This window comes from Thalassophryne amazonica, chromosome 3, assembly GCF_902500255.1.
Source record: "Thalassophryne amazonica chromosome 3, fThaAma1.1, whole genome shotgun sequence".
NCBI lineage: Eukaryota > Metazoa > Chordata > Actinopteri > Batrachoidiformes > Batrachoididae > Thalassophryne > Thalassophryne amazonica.
In genome coordinates, this window is record NC_047105.1 from 135,150,546 (window position 1) to 135,175,155 (window position 24,610).

The following is a 24,610-nucleotide window of genomic DNA, read 5'->3' on the forward strand; positions in this document are numbered from 1 at the left end:
ACTGGTAGACCAAGGAAGACATCAAAGCGTCAAGACAGAAAACTTAAAGCAATATGTCTCAAAAATCGAAAAATGCACAACAAAACAAATGAGGAACGAATGGGAGGAAACTGGAGTCAACGTCTGTCACCGAACTGTAAGAAACCACCTAAAGGAAATGGGATTTACATACAGAAAAGCTAAACGAAAGCCATCATTAACACCTAAACAGAAAAAAACAAGGTTACAATGGGCTAAGGAAAAGCAATAGTGGACTGTGGATGACTGGATGAAAGTCATATTCAGTGATGAATCTCGAATCTGCATTGGGCAAGGTGATGATGCTGGAACTTTTGTTTGGTGCCTTTCCAATGGGATTTATAAAGATGACTGCCTGAAGAGAACATGTAAATTTCCACAGTCATTGATGATATGGGGCTGCATGTCAGGTAAAGGCACTGGGGAGATGGCTGTCATTACATCATCAATAAATGCACAAGTTTATGTTGATATTTTGGACAATTGAAAGGATGTTTGGGGATGATGAAATCATTTTTCAAGATGATAATGCATCTTGCCATAGAGCAAATCTGTGAAAACATTCCTTGCAAAAAGACACATAGGGTCAATGTCATGGCATAGGGTCAATATCAACGAGCAGATGTGATTTGATGCAGGTGTTAGTTTTGGGGATGAAAATTTACAGGGTGATTCCATAATTTTTTCCTCAGAATTGAGTGATTCCATATTTCTTTCCTCTGCTTGGTCTAAAAAAGTAACAGTTACTGACTGCCACAATCTTTTTTCCTGATTTCTTATAGTGTTTCTTAAAGCCAGAAAGTTGGCATTTGAAATGACTTTAGTGTTGTGTCAAGTCTGTGATCTGCTTTTTTTCTACAAAATTAAACAACTGAATGAACATCCTCTGAGGCCGGTGATTCCATAATTTTTGCCAGGGGTTGTACACATCACGGACATGAATATCATGCCATGAATTATGGGCTTTTAATGATGTCTTTGAACTGTTCATTTGCCAGGGTCGAATAATTACATACATCATTACTGACTTAAAAAACAAAAAAGAATTGGGTGGATAAATCTGAATTTATTTTGGATCTTCCCTAATCCACACAGGGTGGAAATTACAGTATGAGCAGAAAGAATGGAGAACTTGTGTATTTATGTGGTACATGCTACTTGATCGACAGGTAGGAAGGTTTCATCCATGGATTTATCTTGTGCCATCCTCCAAAAGAGACTGTGTATTTGGGGGGGACTGAGTCCCTTTATACAAAGAGTAGTGACAACTGAGAATATGGCACCATTTTGGGGCCAATTGTGCTAAACTACTGAACTAACTTTTTCTGTTTTCAACATTTAAAAAAAAAAAAAATCTTTTAACGACATACAGCAACACATCCAGGTACAGGTACTATCAAAAAGATTAAAAAATAGTTAAGATATCAAATTACATAAATTCAGAATTTATGATAATTTATTTAAAGCCTGATTTATGCTTGCTTCTGCAACTCTAACTCCGTGAAGGAGAAAGAAGATTTCTGGAGTATGTTAGATGAGGTGGTGGAGAGTGTGCCCAAGCATGAAAGAGTGGTGATAGGAGCAGACTTCAATGGGCATGTTGGTGAAGGGAACAGAGGTGATGAGGAAGTAATGGGTAGATATGGTATCAAGGATAGGAATGGGGAAGAACAGATGGTAGTTGATTTTGCAAAAAGGATGGAAATGGCTGTGGTGAATACCTACTTTAAGAAAAGGGAGGAGCACAGGGTAACATAGAGTGGAGGAAGGTGCACACAGGTGGACTACATTCTTTATAGGAGATGCAAGCTAAAAGAAATCACAGACTGTAAGGTGGTAGCAGGAGAGAGTGTCACTAGACAGCATAGGATGGTTGTTTGTAGGATGACTTTAGAGGTAAAGAAGAAGAAGAGAGTGAGAGCTCAACAAAGGATCAGATGGTGGAAGCTGAAGGAGGAAGACTGTTGTGTGAAATTTAGCGAGCAGGTGAGAGAAGCACTAGTTGGAGGGGAAGCAATTTTGGACAACTGGAAAAGTACTGCAGATGTGTTGAGAGAGACAGCTAGGGAAGTACTGGGTATGACATCTGGACAGTGAAAGGAAGACAAGGAGACTTGGTGGTGGAATGAAGAGGTCCAGGAAAGCATAAGGAGAAAGAGGTTGGCGAAAAAGGTTTGGGATAGTCGGAGAGATGAAGAAAGTAGACAGGAGTACAAGGAGATGCGGCGTAAGGCGAGAAGTGGCAAAAGCAAAGGAAAAGGCATATTGCGAGCTGTACAAGAAGTTGAATAGTAAGGAAGGAGAAAAGGACTTGTACCGATTGGCCAGACAAAGGGACAGAGCTGGAAAGGATGTGCAGCAGGTTAGGGTGGTAAAAGATGCACATGGTAATGTGCTGACAAGTGAGGAGTGTGTGCTGAGAAGGTGGAGGGAATATTTTGAAGAGTTGATGAATAAAGAAAATGAGCGAGAGAAAAGGCTGGATGATGTGGTGAGAGTAAATCAGGAAGTAAAAGAGATTAGCAAGGAAGAAGTGAGGACTGCTATGAAGAGGATGAAGAGTGGAAAGGCAGTTGGTCCAGATGACATTCCAATGGAGGCATGGAAATGTCTAGGACAGATGGCAGTAGAGTTTCTAACCAGATTGTTTAATAAAATCTTGGAAAGTGAGAGGATGCCTGAGGAGTGGAGACGAAGTGTGCTGGTTCCTATTTTCAAGAACAAGGGTGATGTGCAGAGCTGCAGTAACTACAGAGGCATAAAGCTGATCAGCCACAGCATGAAGTTATGGGAAAGAGTAGTAGAAGCTAGGCTTAGAAAACAGGTGAAGATCTGTGAGCAGCAATATGGTTTCATGCCGAGAAAGAGCACTACAGATGCAATGTTTGCGCTGAGAATACTGTTGGAAAAGTACAGAGAAGGACAGAAAGAGTTACACTGTGTGTTTGTGGACTTAGAAAAAGCTTATGATAGGGTGTCAAGAGAAGAGTTGTGGCACTGTATGAGGAAGTCTGGAGTGGCAGAGAAGTATGTTAGGGTAGTGCATGACATGTACAAGAATAGTGTGACAGCGGTGAGATGCGCAGCCGGAATGACAGACTCATTCAAGGTGGAGGTGGGATTACACCAAGGATCAGCTCTGAGTCCTTTCTTGTTTGCAGTAGTGATGGACAGGTTGACAGATGAGATCAGACAGGAGTCCCCATGGACTATGATGTTTGCAGATGACATTGTGATCAGTAGTGAGAGTAGAGAGCAAGTTGAGTCTAGTCTGGAGAAGTGGAGATATGCTTTGGAGAGAAGGGGAATGAAAGTCAGTAGAAGCAAGACTGAGTACATGTGTGTGAATGAGAGGGAGCCCAGTGGAATAGTGCAGTTACAAGGAGTAGAAGTGGTGAAAGTAGATGAGTTTAAATATTTGGGGTCAACTGTTCAAAGTAATGGAGAGTGTGGTAGAGAGGTGAAGAAGAGAGTGCAGGCAGGGTGGAGTGGGTGGAGAACGGTAGCAGGAGTGATTTGTGACCAAAGAATATCAGCAAGAGTGAAGGGGAGAGTTTACAAAACAGTAGTGAGACCAGCTATGTTGTATGGTTTAGAGACAGTGGCACTAACAAAAAAACAGGAAGCAGAGCTGGAGGTGGCAGAGCTGAAGATGTTGAGATTCTCTTTGGGAGTGACAAGAATGGACAAGATTACGAATGAACATATCAGAGGGACAGCTCAGGTGGGACGGTTTGGAGACAAAGTCAGAGAGGCGAGATTGAGATGGTTTGGACATGTGCAGAGGAGGGACCCAGGGTATATAGCGAGAAGGATGCTGAGGATGGAGCCACCAGGCAGGAGGAGAAGAGGGAGACCAAAGAGGAGGTTCATGGATGTGCTGAGAGAGGACATGCAGGTGGTTGGTGTGACAAAGGAAGATACAGAGGACAGGGTGAGATGGAAAGACAAAGAAGAAGAAGAAGTTCAGGAGGTAATGCATTCCACAACTTAGGACCTGCTACTGCAAAAGAATGGTCACCCCATTGTTTGGACCTGGACCTGGGAACCTCCAGAAAGTTTTGGTCAGCAGACTGAAGTGCTCTGACAGGGTTGTGTGTTTTTAACAGGTCACATAAATAAGAAGGTGCAATGCCATATACAGCTTTAAAAACAAACATTAACAGTTTAAAATCAACTCTAAAATGGACTGGAAGCCAGTGCACGGACTAAAGTACAGGAGTGATGTGGCTGTGCTTCCTGGTGTTGGTAAATATGTATATAAGTTGAATAAATATTACAACCCCAATTCCAATGAAGTTGGGATGTTGTGTAAAATGTAAATAAAAACAGAATACAATGATTTGCAAATCCTCTCCAACCTATATTCAATTGAATACACCACTAAGACAAGATATTTAATGTTCAAACTGATAAACTTTATTGTTTTTGTGCAAATATTTGCTCATTTTGAAATGGATGCCTGCAACACGTTTCAAAAAAGCTGGGACAGTGGTATGTTTACCACTGTGTTACATCACCTTTCCTTCTAACAACACTCAATAAGCGTTTCCATAATATTTTCAAGAGAAAAGGACATGTTAACAATTTCACAATTATAACTTGAACCAACGAAAAATGCCACACAACCACCCCGTTTATGCATCCTATTTATAGGGGGGATCAGAACCCTCAAGCTTTACAGTGTCCATGTGCTCATCCCCCTCAGTAACCGCAAGAACAGAAAAGATTGACATTTTTTAAACAATCCTGAATTTTAAACAAGTTCAAGAAAGACTTCTACTACTGAAATGTATAATGGAGAATGACCCCGTTTATCATGGAACAATTCCTAAATTGTTCCTCAGTAAAGTAATTGCAGTGGTAAGTAATATTTTTGAGGAAAAAAACAATCTGGATCTATATTATATTCAATATTATGAGATTTATGTTCAGAGTAATCACAAATTTTTAGGTCAAACTCCTGTGCAGAGGTAAATTGGAATCAATTATAAAAAAGTTGTAATCCACAAACCAAACTTGCGGCTAAATGAAGACTGACTGCTTGAACCAGTACCTAATATAAGTTTTCTCAAAACTTTATTCATAACAACGGGAGAACAAAACAATAATCAAAACAAAAAACCCTCCAAATAAGTGATAAAGAACCAGTAAAGACATTTACTTCCTTGAGGAGCAGTCACTTAAAATGATCCAAGTCTGAAAGCTCTCGTATCATTAGGACTTTCACTTCATCCGGAGTGCCATTTAATTTAATCCATCCATTACCATTTCTGGTCCAGGTCGCTTGTATTTTTTTTTTCTGTTTTTGAAGAACTATTCATTTACGTACACCTTGGTTTTCTCAACATTTTTGACTGCCTTAACAAATCATTCTTAAACCTCATGTTCACAAACCGGATAATAATAACAACCGGTTTCGACTTTTTGTCTTTTCTTGAGACTAAATGGCAGTCTGCAATATCCGTACTGTTAATGAGGATGTCCTTGTTGGAAAAAAAGTGAATCACCTGTTGGTCCAGTGAGTGAATTTCGTCCTGTGTGTCCTCTATGTCACAGGCACCACTGCCTACAGCCACTGCCCTGGCATATGTCCGATGACGTGTTTAGTCCAGACACGATTACCTCCTCTGTCCTGCTGGAACGCTCCACCATTGAGACTCATCAGCTCCGACGTCGAAACCCGTCAGCTCAGCCGCTACTGCCGGAAAAATGCCACCATCAGCACTCGTCAGCTCCACCGCCACTGCTGGAAAGCTCCACCGTCGAGACCCGTCAGATCAGCTGCCGCTGCTGGAAAAACTCCGCTGTTGGCACTCATCAACCCTGCTGCCGAGGCCCGTCAGTTCAGCTGCCACCGCTGGAAAGTTTTGTCATCGAAGCCCATCAGATCCACCGCTGCTGCTTTGTCAGAATACTGCCAAAGCTCGACAGTGCTGCTGCTGGACTGCGTCACACTCTCTGAACTCCAGAGTGCATCACACTGAATGAACTGCATCACACTCAAATTTGTCACACTCGTCACCCCCTCCTACACTCTTCACACTAAAGTCTTTGTATATTCTTGCCGGGAATCCCAATGGGAGGTGCGTTGTAGTAGTCCCATCTGGAGGAGACAAAGGCGTGGATGAGCCTTTCAGAATTGGAAAGTGAGAATGTGGACCTAAAGTTTAGCTATATTACAAAGGTGAAAAATATTAGGTTTGACAAATGTGTTTTATATGGGATTCAAAGGTGAGTTGTGGATCAAAAATGACATCAAGGTTGGTGACTGTCATGGAAGAGTGATATTTTGACCAGAAAAAGCAATGCTGAGGATTTTGTGTTGCTGAATTTGATGGACAGCATCAATTTGGATTGCTTTGGTTTTTGAACTGTTAAGATGGGGAAAATTTTGCTGCATCCAAGCTGTAATCTCCTCCAGACAGGCTGTGAGAATGGAAAGAGGGGTAGCTAGAGAAGGAGGGGAAACAGAGGGTGATGAAGATGGAGATGGAGCAAAGGCAGATGGGCTCTCACACTGCCACCCTGCCTTAGATACAATTAAGTATCGTCAGCGTAGCAATGGAATAAGATCCCATAACTGCTGATGATGCATCCAAGTGGCACCGTATACAAATTAAAAAGAAGAGGTCCCAGGACTGATCCCTGAGGCACCCCACAAGAGACAAGATGGCTCAATGATCTGGCAGACCCAATGGCGACTAATTCCGATCTCTCTGACAGATAAGATCAAAACCATTCCAGGGCAGTGCCAGTGAGCCCGACAAGGTGCTGTAGTTGGTGGAGCAGGACAGCATGATCCACCACGTCGAAGGCTGCTGACAGGTTAAAATGGATATTTTTCTGGTTTATAAAAGAAATCTGTCGCTTTGGCTTGGTGTAGTGTCCTGGCAGGGAAGCCCCATGTAGATAATCTTATGATCAGACACACCCATATCATAGGCAAAGAGATGTTGAACAGGTAGAGAATCTGTGATGACTAAGTCCAGGGTGTGTCCACGGAAGTGCGCTGGGAGTTTAACATGTTGTTCCAAGGCCAAACAGTCCAGAAATTGAATGAATCCAGCAGCCAGATGACAAGCAGGAGTATCTACATGGATGCTGAAATCCACGAGTATGACTATGTTTGAGGTTGAGGAGCGAAGTGTCATAAGAAACTCAGGCATCTCTGAAAGAATGGTCATTTGCTCTTGCTTGCCTCTACTGGTGGTTGGCTCTCACTGCGGTATTGTATCACTTCCTGTTCCGGAGCACAGCGGTGTTTTGCTGTATCTGTTAGCTGTTTAATCTGCGCAGTTAGATTGATCTAGTTATCTAGATTACGATTTGTTTCCCAGTGTAATCTTCACGTGCCTTAACTAAAGCACTCCTTCTGCTGAATCACCTCTAAATTATTTACACATTATTCACTTTGCGTGTTTTTAGGAATCCGCTAGCTTAGAGTAGCTACTAGCTCTTAGCCGGTTTAGCATGGCGGCTTCTCCTGTCTCTCCCGCACTTTTCTGCTCTGGGTGTGAAATGTTTAGTTATTCCTCAGCCTCCTTTAGCAGTAAAGGTACTTGTAATAAGTGTAGCTTATTGGTAGCTTTGGAGGCCAGGCTGGGCGAATTGGAGACTCAGCTCTGCACCGTGGAAAATTCTACAGCTAGCCAGGCCCCTGTAGTCGGTGCGGACCAAGGTAGCTTAGCCGCCGTTAGTTCCCCTCTGGCAGATCCCGAGCAGCCGGGAAAGCAGGCCGACTGGGTGACTGTGAGGAGGAAGCGTAGTTCTAAACAGAAGCCCCGTGTACACCGCCAACCCGTTCACATTTCTAACCGTTTTTCCCCACTCGACGACACACCCGCCGAGGATCAAACTCTGGTTATTGGCGACTCTGTTTTGAGAAATGTGAAGTTAGCGACACCAGCAACCATAGTCAATTGTCTTCCGGGGGCCAGAGCAGGCGACACTGAAGGAAATTTGAAACTGCTGGCTAAGGCTAAGTGTAAATTTGGTAAGATTGTAATTCACGTCGGCAGTAATGACACCCGGTTACGCCAATCGGAGGTCACTAAAATTAACATTAAATCGGTGTGTAACTTTGCAAAAACAATGTCGGACTCTGTAGTTTTCTCTGGGCCCCTCCCCAATCAGACCGGGAGTGACATGTTTAGCCGCATGTTCTCCTTGAATTGCTGGCTGTCTGAGTGGTGTCCAAAAAATGAGGTGGGCTTCATAGATAATTGGCAAAGCTTCTGGGGAAAACCTGGTCTTGTTAGGAGAGACGGCATCCATCCCACTTTGGATGGAGCAGCTCTCATTTCTAGAAATCTGGCCAATTTTCTTAAATCCTCCAAACCGTGACTATCCAGGGTTGGGACCAGGAAGCAGAGTTGTAGTCTTACACACCTCTCTGCAGCTTCTCTCCCCCTGCCATCCCCTCATTACCCCATCCCCGTAGAGACGGTGTCTGCTCCCAGACCACCAATAACCAGCAAAAATCTATTTAAGCATAAAAATTCAAAAAGAAAAAATAATATAGTACCTTCAACTGCACCACAGATTAAACAGTTAAATGTGGTCTATTAAACATTAGGTCTCTCTCTTCTAAGTCCCTGTTGGTAAATGATATAATAATTGATCAACATATTGATTTATTCTGCCTTACAGAAACCTGGTTACAACAGGATGAATATGTTAGTTTAAATGAGTCAACACCCCCGAGTCACACTAACTGTCAGAATGCTCGTAGCACGGGCCGGGGCGGAGGATTAGCAGCAATCTTCCATTCCAGCTTATTAATTAATCAAAAACCCAGACAGAGCTTTAATTCATTTGAAAGCTTGACTCTTAGTCTTGTCCATCCCAATTGGAAGTCCCAAAAACCAGTTTTATTTGTTATTATCTATCGTCCACCTGGTCGTTACTGTGAGTTTCTCTGTGAATTTTCAGACCTTTTGTCTGACTTAGTGCTTAGCTCAGATAAGATAATTATAGTGGGCGATTTTAACATCCACACAGATGCTGAGAATGACAGCCTCAACACTGCATTTAATCTATTATTAGACTCAATTGGCTTTGCTCAAAATGTAAATGAGTCCACCCATCACTTTAATCATATCTTAGATCTTGTTCTGACTTATGGTATGGAAATAGAAGACTTAACAGTATTCCCTGAAAACTCCCTTCTGTCTGATCATTTCTTAATAACATTTACATTTACTCTGATGGACTACCCAGCAGTGGGGAATAAGTTTCATTACACTAGAAGTCTTTCAGAAAGCGCTGTAACTAGGTTTAAGGATATGATTCCTTCTTTATGTTCTCTAATGCCATATAACAACACAGTGCAGAGTAGCTACCTAAACTCTGTAAGTGAGATAGAGTATCTCGTCAATAGTTTTACATCCTCATTGAAGACAACTTTGGATGCTGTAGCTCCTCTGAAAAAGAGAGCTTTAAATCAGAAGTGCCTGACTCCGTGGTACAACTCACAAACTCGCAGCTTAAAGCAGATAACCCGTAAGTTGGAGAGGAAATGGCGTCTCACTAATTTAGAAGATCTTCACTTAGCCTGGAAAAAGAGTCTGTTGCTCTATAAAAAAGCCCTCCGTAAAGCTAGGACATCTTTCTACTCATCACTAATTGAAGAAAATAAGAACAACCCCAGGTTTCTTTTCAGCACTGTAGCCAGGCTGACAAAGAGTCAGAGCTCTATTGAGCTGAGTATTCCATTAACTTTAACTAGTAATGACTTCATGACTTTCTTTGCTAACAAAATTTTAACTATTAGCGAAAAAATTACTCATAACCATCCCAAAGACGTATCGTTATCTTTGGCTGCTTTCAGTGATGCCGGTATTTGGTTAGACTCTTTCTCTCCGATTGTTCTGTCTGAGTTATTTTCATTAGTTACTTCATCCAAACCATCAACATGTTTATTAGACCCCATTCCTACCAGGCTGCTCAAGGAAGCCCTACCATTATTTAATGCTTCGATCTTAAATATGATCAATCTATCTTTGTTAGTTGGCTATGTACCACAGGCTTTTAAGGTGACAGTAATTAAACCATTACTTAAAAAGCCATCACTTGACCCAGCTATCTTAGCTAATTATAGGCCAATCTCCAACCCTCCTTTTCTCTCAAAAATTCTTGAAAGGGTAGTTGTAAAACAGCTAACTGATCATCTGCAGAGGAATGGTCTATTTGAAGAGTTTCAGTCAGGTTTTAGAATTCATCATAGTACAGAAACAGCATTAGTGAAGGTTACAAATGATCTTCTTATGGCCTCGGACAGTGGACTCATCTCTGTGCTTGTTCTGTTAGACCTCAGTGCTGCTTTTGATACTGTTGACCATAAAATTTTATTACAGAGATTAGAGCATGCCATAGGTATTAAAGGCACTGCGCTGCGGTGGTTTGAATCATATTTGTCTAATAGATTACAATTTGTTCATGTAAATGGGGAATCTTCTTCACAGACTAAAGTTAATTATGGAGTTCCACAAGGGTCTGTGCTAGGACCAATTTTATTCACTTTATACATGCTTCCCTTAGGCAGTATTATTAGACGGTATTGCTTAAATTTTCATTGTTACGCAGATGATACCCAGCTTTATCTATCCATGAAGCCAGAGGACACACACCAATTAGCTAAACTGCAGGATTGTGTTACAGACATAAAGACATGGATGACCTCTAATTTCCTGCTTTTAAACCCAGATAAAACTGAAGTTATTGTACTTGGCACCACAAATCTTAGAAACATGGTGTCTAACCAGATCCTTACTCTGGATGGCATTACCCTGACCTCTAGTAATACTGTGAGAAATCTTGGAGTCATTTTTGATCAGGATATGTCATTCAAAGTGCATATTAAACAAATATGTAGGACTGCTTTTTTGCATTTACGCAATATCTCTAAAATTAGAAAGGTCTTGTCTCAGAGTGATGCTGAAAAACTAATTCATGCATTTATTTCCTCTAGGCTGGACTATTGTAATTCCTTATTATCAGGTTGTCCTAAAAGTTCCCTAAAAAGCCTTCAGTTAATTCAAAATGCTGCAGATAGAGTACTAACGGGGACTAGAAGGAGAGAGCATATCTCACCCATATTGGCCTCTCTTCATTGGCTTCCTGTTAATTCTAGAATAGAATTTAAAATTCTTCTTCTTACTTATAAGGTTTTGAATAATCAGGTCCCATCTTATCTTAGGGACCTCGTAGTACCATATCACCCCAATAGAGCGCTTCGCTCTCAGAATGCAGGCTTACTTGTAGTTCCTACGGTTTGTAAGAGTAGAATGGGAGGCAGAGCCTTCAGCTTTCAGGCTCCTCTCCTGTGGAACCAGCTCCCAATTCAGATCAGGGAGCCAGACACCCTCTCTACTTTTAAGATTAGGCTTAAAACTTTCCTTTTTGCTAAAGCTTATAGTTAGGGCTGGATCAGGTGACCCTGAACCATCCCTTAGTTATGCTGCTATAGACGTAGACTGCTGGGGGGTTCCCATGATGCACTGTTTCTTTCTCTTTTTGCTCTGTATGCACCACTCTGCATTTAATCATTAGTGATTGATCTCTGCTCCCCTCCACAGCATGTCTTTTTCCTGGTTCTCTCCCTCAGCCCCAACCAGTCCCAGCAGAAGACTGCCCCTCCCTGAGCCTGGTTCTGCTGGAGGTTTCTTCCTGTTAAAAGGGAGCTTTTCCTTCCCACTGTAGCCAAGTGCTTGCTCACAGGGGGTCGTTTTGACCGTTGGGGTTTTACATAATTATTGTATGGCCTTGCCTTACAATATAAGGCGCCTTGGGGCAACTGTTTGTTGTGATTTGGTGCTATATAAAAAAAAAATTGATTGATTGATTGATTTGGGAAGCCGGTAAATGAGAAGAACAGTCACTGAGTATGGTGGCGGCTCAAGAATATGGACAGCACATATATAAGTGATATTTACATAATAATACTCGACTCTGGGCTCCTCCCGAGCTCGGAGTCGAGCCGCTGCTCCTCCACGTCGAAAGGATCCAGCTGAGGTGGGCTCGGGCATCTTTTCCGGATGCCCCCTGGACGCCTCACTGGAGAGGTGTTTCAGACACGTCCCATTGGGAGGAGGCCCCGCGGAAGACCCAGGACACGCTGGAGGGACTACGTCTCTCGGCTGGCTTGGGAACGCCTCGGAGTTCCCCCGGAGGAGCTGGGGGAGGTGTGTGTGGATCAGGAGGTCTGGGCGGCTTTGCTTGAGCTGCTGCCCCCGCGACCCGACTCCGGATAAAGCGGAAGAAAATGGATGGATGGATTTACATAAACAGGGCAGTAAACAACGTATACAAGAAATATAATAACTACATAATATTATAGGAGTTAGCTCCTGAAGTGTTCCTCCAGAAAAAGATGGAAACATACTTCTACCTAGTCTGTAGACTTGTTGTAAAACAAAGTTATGGCTAGTAGGCTAAGATATGAATCTGGTTATGTTATTATAGAAACAAAGCTATGATATGTATTAGGTTCCTATCTAAAGTTCACCATAGTAGCTAAGTTATGGACTGTTACTATAGAAAGACAAATTCTGTACTCTACATGCTTTCTAATGGAAACCCCAAACGGAGAGAACTGTTTAAACTGAAGGACCATCAAAAATCTACATCATGTAAAAGAGTATAAATCTCAGAAGTTGTCTAACTATAGCCAGAAGAAGAGCTACTGTAATTTAGCCTATAACTAGCCTTGCTAGTTATACTTATGTACAAGTGATTTCATTTTGTTTTTAATACATTTGGAACAATCTAAAAAACAAAAAACTTCTTTCATGTTGTCATTATGCGATATTGTGTGTAGCACTGTATGGAAATTTTGTCCACACAGCTGCTGCTTACTTGATATCTTTACTTTTTTGCACCATTTCTGTAAACTCTAGAGACAGTTGTGCGTGAAAATCTCAGTAGATGAGCAATTTCTGAAATAGACCAGCCCAATGGCACCAAGAACCATGCCATATTCAAAGTCACTTAAATCCCCTTTCTCCCCCATTCTGATGCTCAATTTGAACTTCAGCAAGTTCTCTTCACCACGTCCACATGCCTAAATGTATTGGGTTCTTGACATGTGATTAGCTGATTCGCTATTTGCGTTTACAAGCAATTGAACAGCTGTACCTAATAAAGTGATGGACACTCACCTAATATAATTGTAGGTGAGTGTCCATCTCAACAAACCACATTTATAGAAAAAACAATTATGTTGGACACTTAATGTATTTTTAAGTATTAAGTGTGCTGTGGTCTGATGAGTCCACATTTCAAATTGTTTTTGTAAATCATGGGCGTCGTGTACTCTGGAGAAAAGAGGAAAAAGACCATCCAGATTGTTACCAGTGCAAAGTTCAATAGCCAGCATCTGTGATGGTATGGGGGTGTGTTAGTGCCCATGACATGGGCAACTTACACATCTGTGATGGCACCATCAATGCTGAAAGGTACATCCAGGTTTTGGAGCAACACATGCTGCCATCCAAGTAATGTCTTTTTCAGGGACGTCCCTGCTTATTTCAGCAAGACAATGCCAAGCCACATTCTGCACGTGTTACAACAGCATGGCTTCATAGTAAAAGAGTGCGGGAACTAGACTGGCCTGCCTGCAGTCCAGACCTGTCGGCCATTGAAAATTTGTGGCGCATGAAGCGCAAAATACAACAACGGAGACCCTGGACTGTTGAACAACTGAAGTCGTACATCAAGCAAGAATGGGAAAGAATTCCACCTACAAAGCTTCAACAGTTAGTGTCCTCAGTTCCCAAACGCTTATTGAGTGTTATTAGAAGGAAAGGTGATATAACACAGTGGTAAACGTACCACTGTCCCAGCTTTTTTGAAACGTGTTGCAGGCATCCATTTCAAAATGAGCAAATATTTGCACAAAAACAATAAAGTTTATCAGTTTGAACATTAAATTTCTTGTCTTTGTGGTGTATTCAATTGACTATAGGTTAAAGAGGATTTGCAAATCATTGTATTCTGTTTTTATTTACATTTTACACAATGTCTCAACTTCATTGAAACTGGGGTTGTATGTGTTTGGCTGCTCCAGGTGGGCCAGGGCTGCGTGAAGTGCGATGGAGACAGCATCCGTCACACTTCACACAGCCCTGGCCCACCTGGACTATGCAACCGTGTGAAGATTTGGCTGCAGTATTCAGAAATTTGTTTGCAGTGCTGGAACATACTGTACTTTATTCTGGTTTAAAGCCCTTTTCTTGATGACTTCTGTTCAGAGTCCACTTTATAACTGTAGATCACGTGGGGGACATCCTGGGCAGGATACTGGTCTACTGCAGATTATACACGTGCATACACGCGCAGTAAATGTTGGGTTTAAATGTCAAAACGACATTCTGGAACACCACAGCTTTCTCCGGACTGTACATATATTTTACAATGTTGGCCATCAACAGTCATGAATGTTTCCTTTTCAGCTGACATCGTGTGGTGATGCTGATGCAGTGTGATTCTGAGATAACACTTCCTACCTCCTGTCCTCTCATTCAGCAGCTCTTTACTTAAAGCACTCAATAAACAGGTGGAAGAGATCTTGAGAATACTTCACATGCTGCCAGAGGGCTATTCAAATATTTACCCTGGGATAACATTTCCTCTGTGGCCCCAACCTGTGTACTACCATTAATGGGTTCCTTTCTGTAATAACTCTGAATGATTGCTTTCACAGCCACTGAGATGAAGTGGCTCAGAATACAGATTGTAGAACCATTTGCATTATCCTGTCAAATTAATTGGTGTGCCAAGTATTACTGGGAGAAAACACACCCTCAAACACATGCCGGGAGGAATTATTGCAGACTTACAGTTTATAAAATGCTTAATACCTGCGAGCTTTGGCCGATATGTGGAACAGTGGATTCAAACAAATCAACAGTACCTGTTGGTTCTATGAAAGCATGAGGACGAATCACCTGTCAGGATGTGTTGGAACCTGTGCCAATCTCAGGGGAAACAAGAGAAATGTAATTACGGCAGGAAATGTGTTAAAGTAAGAAAACGAGTTAGATTTTCTTCACACGATTTCTTTGGTTTTCCTGATTGACTCATCTGACCCAATGAGGTGCAGAAATGCTGATGTGGATCTTAAAAAGGTTTTAATTTACCGTCAGTTATGAGTATTAAAATGATCAGGAGCTGGATAATGCTCGCCCTCACACTCTGTGGGTTTACACTGCTGGATTTCATGAATCCACAGAAGCTTCTAATTCAATAACTACTCTGTGCATTCAGATATCAAAGACAACACTCTGCTCTCAAAGAATCGACAAATCCACATTTCATTCAGTGAGGGGAGGGGCTGCTGGGATACTCACGGTTTTCAGTCAGAGTCCACACCATCTACTATTACTATTACCACCACCAACACCAACAACCATCATCAACACATACAATACACACAGTGTTTATGGAGGGACCAATTAAGTGCGGTGTCCCCTGGTCCACTCACACAGAAACCACAAGAAGCTATGCACGGGTACAGCACCGTGTTTAGTATTCAGCTCCTTTATACCCCCGTAACACTAGAGGCTGAATGAGACCGAATCCCCTCCGAACGAACATTTGACCCACATTGCGGAAGTGTCAAGGTGCATTCGGAAACAAAGGTCAGTATTCTCAGAGCAGTTTAAACAGTCGGGCATGGTCATGCGGCCGCCCCTCATGTTTTCCTTATGTTCAAAACATTTGTGGCATGGTCGAAGAGGAAAAATACTGAACAGCAGTCGAGGTGGACTCTAACTGCAGTCTGAGTGTTCTAAATACTCTCACAGCATCAAACAGTATTCCGAACAGTCTGATTGTGCTTGAGAGACGTTCACCATGGTCAGGCACATCAACTCCTGCCAGCCTGTGGTGAATGCCGCACAGAGGTACCGGATAGCACCACTAGTCCATCCTGTTTGGCGTGCGAATAGGAAATACTGTAATGTGCAATGTGGTACGCATTCATTTTGTTGCACTGAACACTCTCTAGGACATCAGCCCTTTAGGGTTAGGGTTACCTAACCTTCCTGCTGTCCAGCAGCTTCAAGATGCGATGAAGACTGACGGTTCTGTGTGGAAGATCCCTGATGAATCTGAGCTTTTGGATACGACGCTTTGGATCCTTACTGCTGGTTCAGATCAGGCCGGGGTTTATACATGCACCCACCACACACGGACTCACCATATGTATAAATTCGGGCCTCATCTTATATCCGGCAGTAGGGATATAAAGAGTCATATCCAAAACACTGATTCATCAAGGATCTTCCACATAGGATTATCCGCCACATCGCAGCTTGCAGCACCCGGACGGCGAGAGGGTCTGTTGTGTGTCAGGGCACGTGACATCCGAACACACGGTTCACAGAGTCCGTCATGTGCAGCATTGTCTGATGGGCGTGACAGACGTGTGGACCACAGTGTGATGAGGTCATAGTGTCAGAGTCTGAGTTTTTGTTTGCTTGTGTTTTATTTTCATCTGGTCTGTTTTATTATTTTCACTAATTGGAAAGAAAAAGTTAAGGTTAGCCATGTTGGAACTTGTCCAATGTCTCTCTCCCAAGAATGTTCCCTGTAAAATTGAAGATTCTGGGCAGTGGCGGTTCTACTCTGAATTACTTCCCGGGCGAGACTCTCCCCCCCAAAAAAAACAACTGACAAAATTTTGCACAAACAGCCATTTTTTTTTTCTTATTTTATTATTATTTTAAATATTTTAGAAGTGCCCCTGATATTGCAATTGACATCAAAAGACTGCAGACTACAATATAACTCTACACAAAACATCTATGAATTTAAAATTTGAATAAACATACCCTCAGATGTCTGTCATTAGACGCTATATTAATCTCTCCTTTAGGAAGGAACGATTGGCTCTTTTATTAAAGTTCATATTTGTCTCAACATTTAGTTAAATATTTAGCTTGATGTTTGTAAAACCACCTAAAACAGTTCTGCATTTTTAAAGGTTTAAAGTGGTCTCACCATTTTCTTACTTATTTATATCTGTTGTCAACCGTCAGTCATATTGACTGTGGTGTAGCAGCAGAAGGATCATCTTATTTGACTGTGTGGATCAATCTTAGATTTACATCATCTGTGACATTTCTGACATATGAAGACAGACACCTGTTGTAGATGCCAGTGATTCTGCAGTGCAGACTTCCCGTCTGGTCCTGGTTTCATCGTTACAGTTTCTGATGACAGTCCGTCCATTTGAGTCCTTGTGATATTTGTTCCTGAATCTTTTTTGTTTTGTTTTTTCCTGTTTGTAAGTGACCGTTATCTGATCTCACAGCAGTCATATCACCATGATGACACAGAAAGCAGAATGAAATCAGAACTGAATCTGATCTCTGAGCACATACACAAAGGAAGGTAACAGGACAGTCAACATTTCACATTCTAAAGGCATCGCTTTTCCAAAAATCTCTATGAGCGAGGAGAGGAGGGAGGGAGAGAGGAGGGACAGAGACAGAACTTTAAATTGAATTTTTACTCTCAACACTTGCTTTGACAATGTAAACATGTCTCCCATATCAATAAAGCTCGATTGAAACTGAAAACTGAGGAGGAGAGACAGACAGAGAGAGAGTGCTGTCTTTTCTCTTTAAGTCTATAAAAATAAGGCCTCAACCCCCCACATGTTTGGCTTTCAAGCTGTCGGTGCATCTCAGCCATTAAACATACAAGACTCACCCCAACCTTAATTTTTGCACTCTCTGGCTGCTGCTCCTTCCTGTAAATAATCATCCATACACAATTTGATCTCTGGGGAGATTTCTTTGCAGTTCGCTATTATTTTTTTTCTTGTGTCTGAGATGGCAAACCCACAGCTACATACACAAACATACAACTATGCCGAAGTTATTTCACTCTCCTTCACTTGACAGTACTTTGTCGAGTGAAGGACTGACGGTCACAGGAAACACCACACAAAGCTGATTTTCAGTCAACTGAAGTTTTCTTCCAGCCTTGCTGCTCCTGACACCCCCTATTACACAGGACACCATTCTATTACAATCACCCACAATCCAAAAAAAAGTGCAAAAACAGGATGAAACCGCTTAATTCAGTTTGCCTCCTAATAGGCTGGCTTATAAAGCTTAGACCTGGCAACCCGGCCAAAAATGAAAGTAAGGCGAACCTAGTACCGTGCATTGCAACACACACAGACAGACACAAATGTACACACATATTATCTGAAATGTATGAAAGAGTAAAGGCACAAAAACAAAAGAAAAAAAAAAACATTTGACCTCAACAACACAGACAATTTTTAAATCAATATCTGATCAACATGATCAGTGAAGTATGGTCCAGTTTGTTTGTTTTTTGCTTGATAGTATAATGTAATGAAAACTTTCTAAATTGTTGTGGAGTGTACCACATTAATGCTGAACTAATCAAATTAAAATATTTTCTTCTTTATTCTTGTTGTCTGTCAACATCCTTCAGAGCTGAAATCAATGTTTCATCTCTTCTAATCCTTTGATAATGGAATGAAATGTCTTTTGACAGACCAACTTCAACAACAAACAAGATCACTTAGTCAAAGCATGCTTGATCATCTTCACGCTGGCAGTGATACGATACGATACACTTTATTGTCCCCTCAGAGAAATTTGTCTTGGACTCATGCTAGGTGCCTTACAGGAAAAGAGAAAACAAACAATACAGATAAAAACACAACCACATCCATAACAAATTAACATGACAGGAGTCAGGAGAAACACCATAAATATTGCATAATTCCAATTTTAAACATTATTGTTTAACAATTTAATAGACATGGGGACGAATGAATTTTTAAATCTATTCAGTCTACTCCGAGGAACTCTGTACCTTCTCCCAGAAGGAAGGAGAGTGTACTCTGCGTGAAGAACATGAACTGAATCCATCAGTATCCTCTGAGCTGCTTTCAAAACAGACTCTTCATAGAGTGAACTGAGGGACTGATATTGTTTCTTTCCGATTATCTTCATTGCATCATCAATTTGTCTGTTAAGTTTCGTTTTAAATTGTACAGAAAGATTGCCGTACCAGGCAGTCATGCCATACCTAACTAGGCTCTCTAACACTGCCTGGTAAAACAACAACATAATTTTCTGATTGACTCCATACAAACGAAGTCTACGAAGGAAATAAAGTAAACTGTCCACATGTGCAGTCCAGCTGAAGGTATTGTCTATGTGCAGCCCCAAGTACTTGTATGAGTTGACCTGGTCAATGGGAATACCATGTATGACCACAGGAGTATGGTCCCCAAAAGTCCTTGGATCCAGAATAATTTCCTTGGTTTTATTGACATTTAAAACCAAGTGGTTGTCATCACACCACTGCACAAAGTGTTTCACTTCAAGGAAGTACTTTGTTGGACTTGAATCTTTGTGCAGTAGGCTCAAAATAGCTGTATCATCAGAAAATTTAAAAACAAAGTTATTGCAGTAGTTATTTGTACAGTTATTAGTATAAAGAGTGAAGAGAACAGGAGAACTGACACAGCCTTGTGGTGCACCTGTATTTGATGATTTGAGTATCGAAAGAGCTTGATTAACTCTAACTTGCTGTAATCTATTAGTTAAAAAGGAATGATACCATCTGATTAAAAGTGGGTTAACATTCATTTCCTTTAACTTGGACAACAACAGGTATGGCTGTAATGTATTAAAGGCTGAGCTGAAATCAACCAATAAAATCCGTGCATAAGCAGTAGGATCTTCCAAGTGCTTAAGTGAAAAGTGGGTTAAGCTGTTAATGGCATCGTCAGTGCCTCTACTCTGCCTATAAGCAAATTGGAATGGATCAAGTACAGGGTTAACAACCGTCTTAAGGAAAAATAGCATAATCTTTTCAAAGCACTTGCTTACAACAGATGTTAAAGCTATTGGCCTATAGTCATTATTTCCAAGTGAGCACGATTTTTTGGCGACTGGAACAATAATGGATCTTTTCCAGAGGGTTGGTACAGTATGAAGGTCTACGGACTGCTGGAAGACAGGACACCAAGCAAGGGCCAGTTCTTCTGCACATGCTTTTATAAGCATTGCAGAGATGCCATCTGGGCCGGTGGATTTTTTTGTAGACACCTTCTTAAAGATTGATTGAACTCTCCATGAGTCGATTACAATCCTAATATTTTGATCAACAGGAAGATTTTCCAGAATATTCTTACAATCATCAGAAAAATCTTGTTTCAAACCTCAGAAAAAAATCATTTAACTCATTTGCTTTTCCTTGATCATCATTTGTTGCAAGTGTCTTTTTAGCTGGATTCATGTTTGTTATTATCTTGATGTTATCCCACAGCCTTTTAATGTCTAATTCGCTAAAGTTCTTCTCAATAGTTTCCCTGTGTAATATCCTGGCCTTTTTCAGCAATGTATTAAGTTCTCTTTGTACCACTTTCACACTCATTCTTTGTTCCTAAATGCTATTTTTTTCCTATTAATACACTCTTTCACCTGTTTAGTTATATACGGCTTATTATTTGGGTACACTGTAACTTCTTTCTTACTCATAACACTGTCTACACAAAATTTAATGTAATCTGTTATTGCTTCAGTGGCTTCATTTATTTCCATTTCATGAAATATTTCCCAATTAGTGCAGAGAAAGGATCCTTTAAGTATCTCCATATTGTCTTTGTCCCATAAAATCACTGTCTTTGTGGCTTACTTCTTTTAAGAGCAGACTTATAAAGCGGGATCAGCTGGACAATATTATGATCCGAATTTGAAAGTGGAGGCTTTGATTTGGCAGTGTAAGCATTTTTCACACTGCCATAGCATTTATCCAACACTTTGTTTCCACGCGTTTCGCATTTTACATATTGTTGAAAACCAGGAAGAGATAATTCTAATTTACAATGATTAAAATCACCCAAGACAAACACTGGGGCCGCCGGTGTACGTTGCAACTGTTTATGAATGCATTCAGCTATAAGGCTTGCTGCTCTTACTGCATTCCCACTAGGTGGAACATAAACAACACAAATGATTATATTCCCAAACTCCCTCAGGAGATAGAAAGGCCTCAGTGACAGACACAATAATTCTACGTCCGATGTACACGTAGTCTCCCTCACGGTATAGTGCCTGCACCAGCTGTCATTCACAAACAGGCAAACCCCGCCCCCTCTGCTCTTTCCTGACAACTCGGATCTGTCCCCTCGGATAAGAGAGAATCCCTCAAGTTCAACAAGAGAGTCAGGAATATCTTGATGAAGCCAGGTCTCAGAAAAGACCAACATACCAGCTTCCCGGTATTCCCAGCAAACTTTGGCGTCTATACGGAGCTCCTTGATCTTGTTTTTTAATGATCTTACGTTGCCAAACAATATGCCAGGTAATGGAGGTCTGGTTCCTCTCCGCCGGAGACGCTGACGTATTCCCCCTCGTCTGCCTCTCTTTCGCTGTCTGCCAGTTATCGGTTGTACTTTCACAACATCAACATCAAGGAAATCCGCTGGTGCTGTTATTTCCCAGGGACGGAGGGCCAGCAATGCGTCTTTGGAATACCGCAGCGGTAACGGATCCATGACTTCGCCGTGGAGCATTGTTTGGCATACCGCCAGCCCCAGCCAAAAAAACGACGGACAACAAAAGTTTGTATGCAAAATTCATGATAGTGCTTCTTCAAGCGTTCCTGACATCCCGCACACTTGCGTGCTAATAAAACAAAAACATGTTAAAAGACTTAAATTAAGTTAAAAAGGCATAAAAAAAAGGCATCCAAACCAGCATGAGCCCGGGTCGCCAGCCGTGCAGCGCCACCGGAAGTAAACGGTGAGTCTGAAGGCACTTTGACAGTCTCACAAATTTAATCCCACACTGCTGCTCAATTCATTGTGCCAATGTGACCCGCTTTGTCCTGCTGGATGCCGCGAATTGTCTCTTTTGACACTGCTGTACGCAAGATACTTATTTTGTAGTGCATGACACATTTGCTGTCAGAACTTGGCTGATGAAACAATTATTGCTCCCAGAATCACAGAGAAATTATCTGCAGCTGCAGCTTTTCTCACAGGCTTCATGAGGTAGAGAACGCATTTGGAACTGTCTCAACGATAAGTATATACATATACGAGGTCTGTTAGAAAAGTATCCGACCTTTTTATTTTTTTCAAAAACTATATGGATTTGAATCGTGCACTTGCATCAGACAAGCTTGAACCTTTGTGCACATGCGTGAGTTTTTTCACGCCTGTCGGTTGCGTCATTCGTCTGTGGGCAGGCTTTGAGTGAGCACTGGTCCACCCCCCTTGTCGGATTTTTATTGTTTAGGAATGGCGGAGCGACTGCTGCTTTGTTCCATGAAACTTTTTTCAGAAACTCTGCCAGACAGCCAGTTGGAAACCATTTGGAAGATTTAGATGGCTTTCGGTGAAGATTCTATCGGTATCACACGGATTAAGGACCATTAAAACTGGATTAAAAACGGCCCACGGCGGCGGAGGGCGCACTGCGCCCCGAGCGGCCATCGACAGGCTGGAACGAGCAAATCACTTCCAAATTTAAGGCTCTGTTGATGCAGGACATCATGTTAATAGCAGAGAAGTTTCAGAAGAGGTCGGGATCAGCACTTTATCGGCACATCCCACTGTTAAAGGAGATTTTGTAATGAAAGACGTGCGGACGGATTCGCGCATCGGGAGGCAGCAGCTCATGGCGCTGGACAAACAACACCTCTGTGTTGGAAGTCTCACAGGACAAGTTGGAACATGCCCAGCTGTTAAACAATTTCTCGGATACTCACTCGACTGAAAAGCCACCGAAAGCCGTCTGAATCTTACGAATGGTTTCCAACACGGAGGTGTTTTTTTGTTGAGCGTTTTTTTTTTTGAGAATCCTCCGCACGTCTTTCATTACAAAATCTCCTGTAACAGTGGAATGTGCCGCAAAAGTGCTATGTCCAGCTTTCTTGCCATTTCTGTGGTAGTCAGACAGCGTCCCGGATCAACACAGTGTTCAGTTTAGAAATGATCTGGTCGTTCCAGCCTGTCGATGGCCGCTCGGTGCGCCGCGCGCCCTCCACCGCTGTGGGCCGTCTTTAAAAAGGTTTTAACACTCCTTAATCCGTGTGACGCTGACAGAATCTTCACCGAAATCCATTTGAATCTTTCAAATGGTTTCCAACTGGCTGTCTCTAACAGTTTCTGAAAAAAATTTCATGGAGCAAAGCGGCAGCCTCTCGCACATTTCCCAGACAATAAAAATCCAATGAGGGGGGTGGACCAGTGCTCACTCAAAGCCTGCCCACAGGCGAATGATGCAACTGACAAGCGTGAAAAAACTCATGCATGCGCACAAAGGTTCAAGCTTGTCTGATGCAAGTGCACATGATTCAAATCCATATAGTTTTTGAAAAAAATAAAAAGTTCGGATAGTTTTCTCACAGACCTCGTATATACACTCAACAAAAATATAAACGCAACACTTTTGGTTTTGCTCCCATTTTGTATGAGATGAACACAAAGACCGAAAACGTTTTCCACATATACAATATCACCATTTCTCTCAAATATTGTTCACAAACCACTCTAAATCTGTGATAGTGAGCAATTCTCCTTTGTTGAGATAATCCATCCCACCTCACAGGTGTGCCATATCAAGATGCTGATTAGACACCATGATTAGTGCACAGGTGTGCCTTAGACTGCCCACAATAAAAGGCCACTCTGAAAGGTGCAGTTTTATCACACAGCACAATGCCACAGATGTCGCAAGCTTTGAAGGAGCGTGCAATTGGCATGCTGACAGCAGGAATGTCAACCAGAACTGTTGCTCGTGTATTGAATGTTCATTTCTCTACCACAAGCCGTCTCCAAAGGCGTTTCAGAGAATTTAGCAGTACATCCAACCAGCCTCACAACCGCAGACCACGTGTAACCACACCAGGCCAGGACATCCACATCCAGCATGTTCACCTCCAAGATCATCTGAGACCAGCCACTCGGACAGCTGCTGAAACAATCGGTTTGAATAACCAAAGAATTTCTGCACAAACTGTCAGAAACTGTCTCAGGGAAGCTCATCTGCATGCTCGTCGTCCTCATCGGGGTCTCGACCCGACTCCAGTTCGTCGTCGTAACCGATTTGAGTGGGCAAATGCTCACATTTGCTGCCGTTTGGCACGTTGGAGAGGTGTTCTCTTCACGGATGATGCGAAGGAGATGTGTTGCACTGCATGAGGCAAATGGTGGTCACACCAGATACTGACTGGTATCCCCCCCCAATAAAACAAAACTGCACCTTTCAGAGTGGCCTTTTATTGTGGGCAGTCTAAGGCACACCTGTGCACTAATCATGGTGTCTAATCAGCATCTTGGTATGGCACACCTGTGAGGTGGGATGGATTATCTCAGCAAAGGAGAAGTGCTCACAGATTTAGACTGGTTTGTGCACATTATTTGAGGGAAATAGTGATATTGTGTATGTGGAAAAAGTTTTAGATCGTTGAGTTAATCTCATACAAAATGGGAGCAAAACCAAAAGTGTTGCGTTTATATTTTTGTTGAGTATATATATATCTACATATATATACACACATACACACACACACACACACACAA

The 24,610-nt window shown here is 41.9% G+C and overlaps 1 protein-coding gene across 2 annotated transcripts in view; it reads right to left on the reverse strand.

Moving 5' to 3' along the window:
• Positions 1 to 24,610, reverse strand: part of shq1 (SHQ1, H/ACA ribonucleoprotein assembly factor) — a 143,075-nt gene that overhangs the window by 56,554 nt on the left and 61,911 nt on the right. The gene's annotated exons all lie outside the window — the stretch shown is intronic.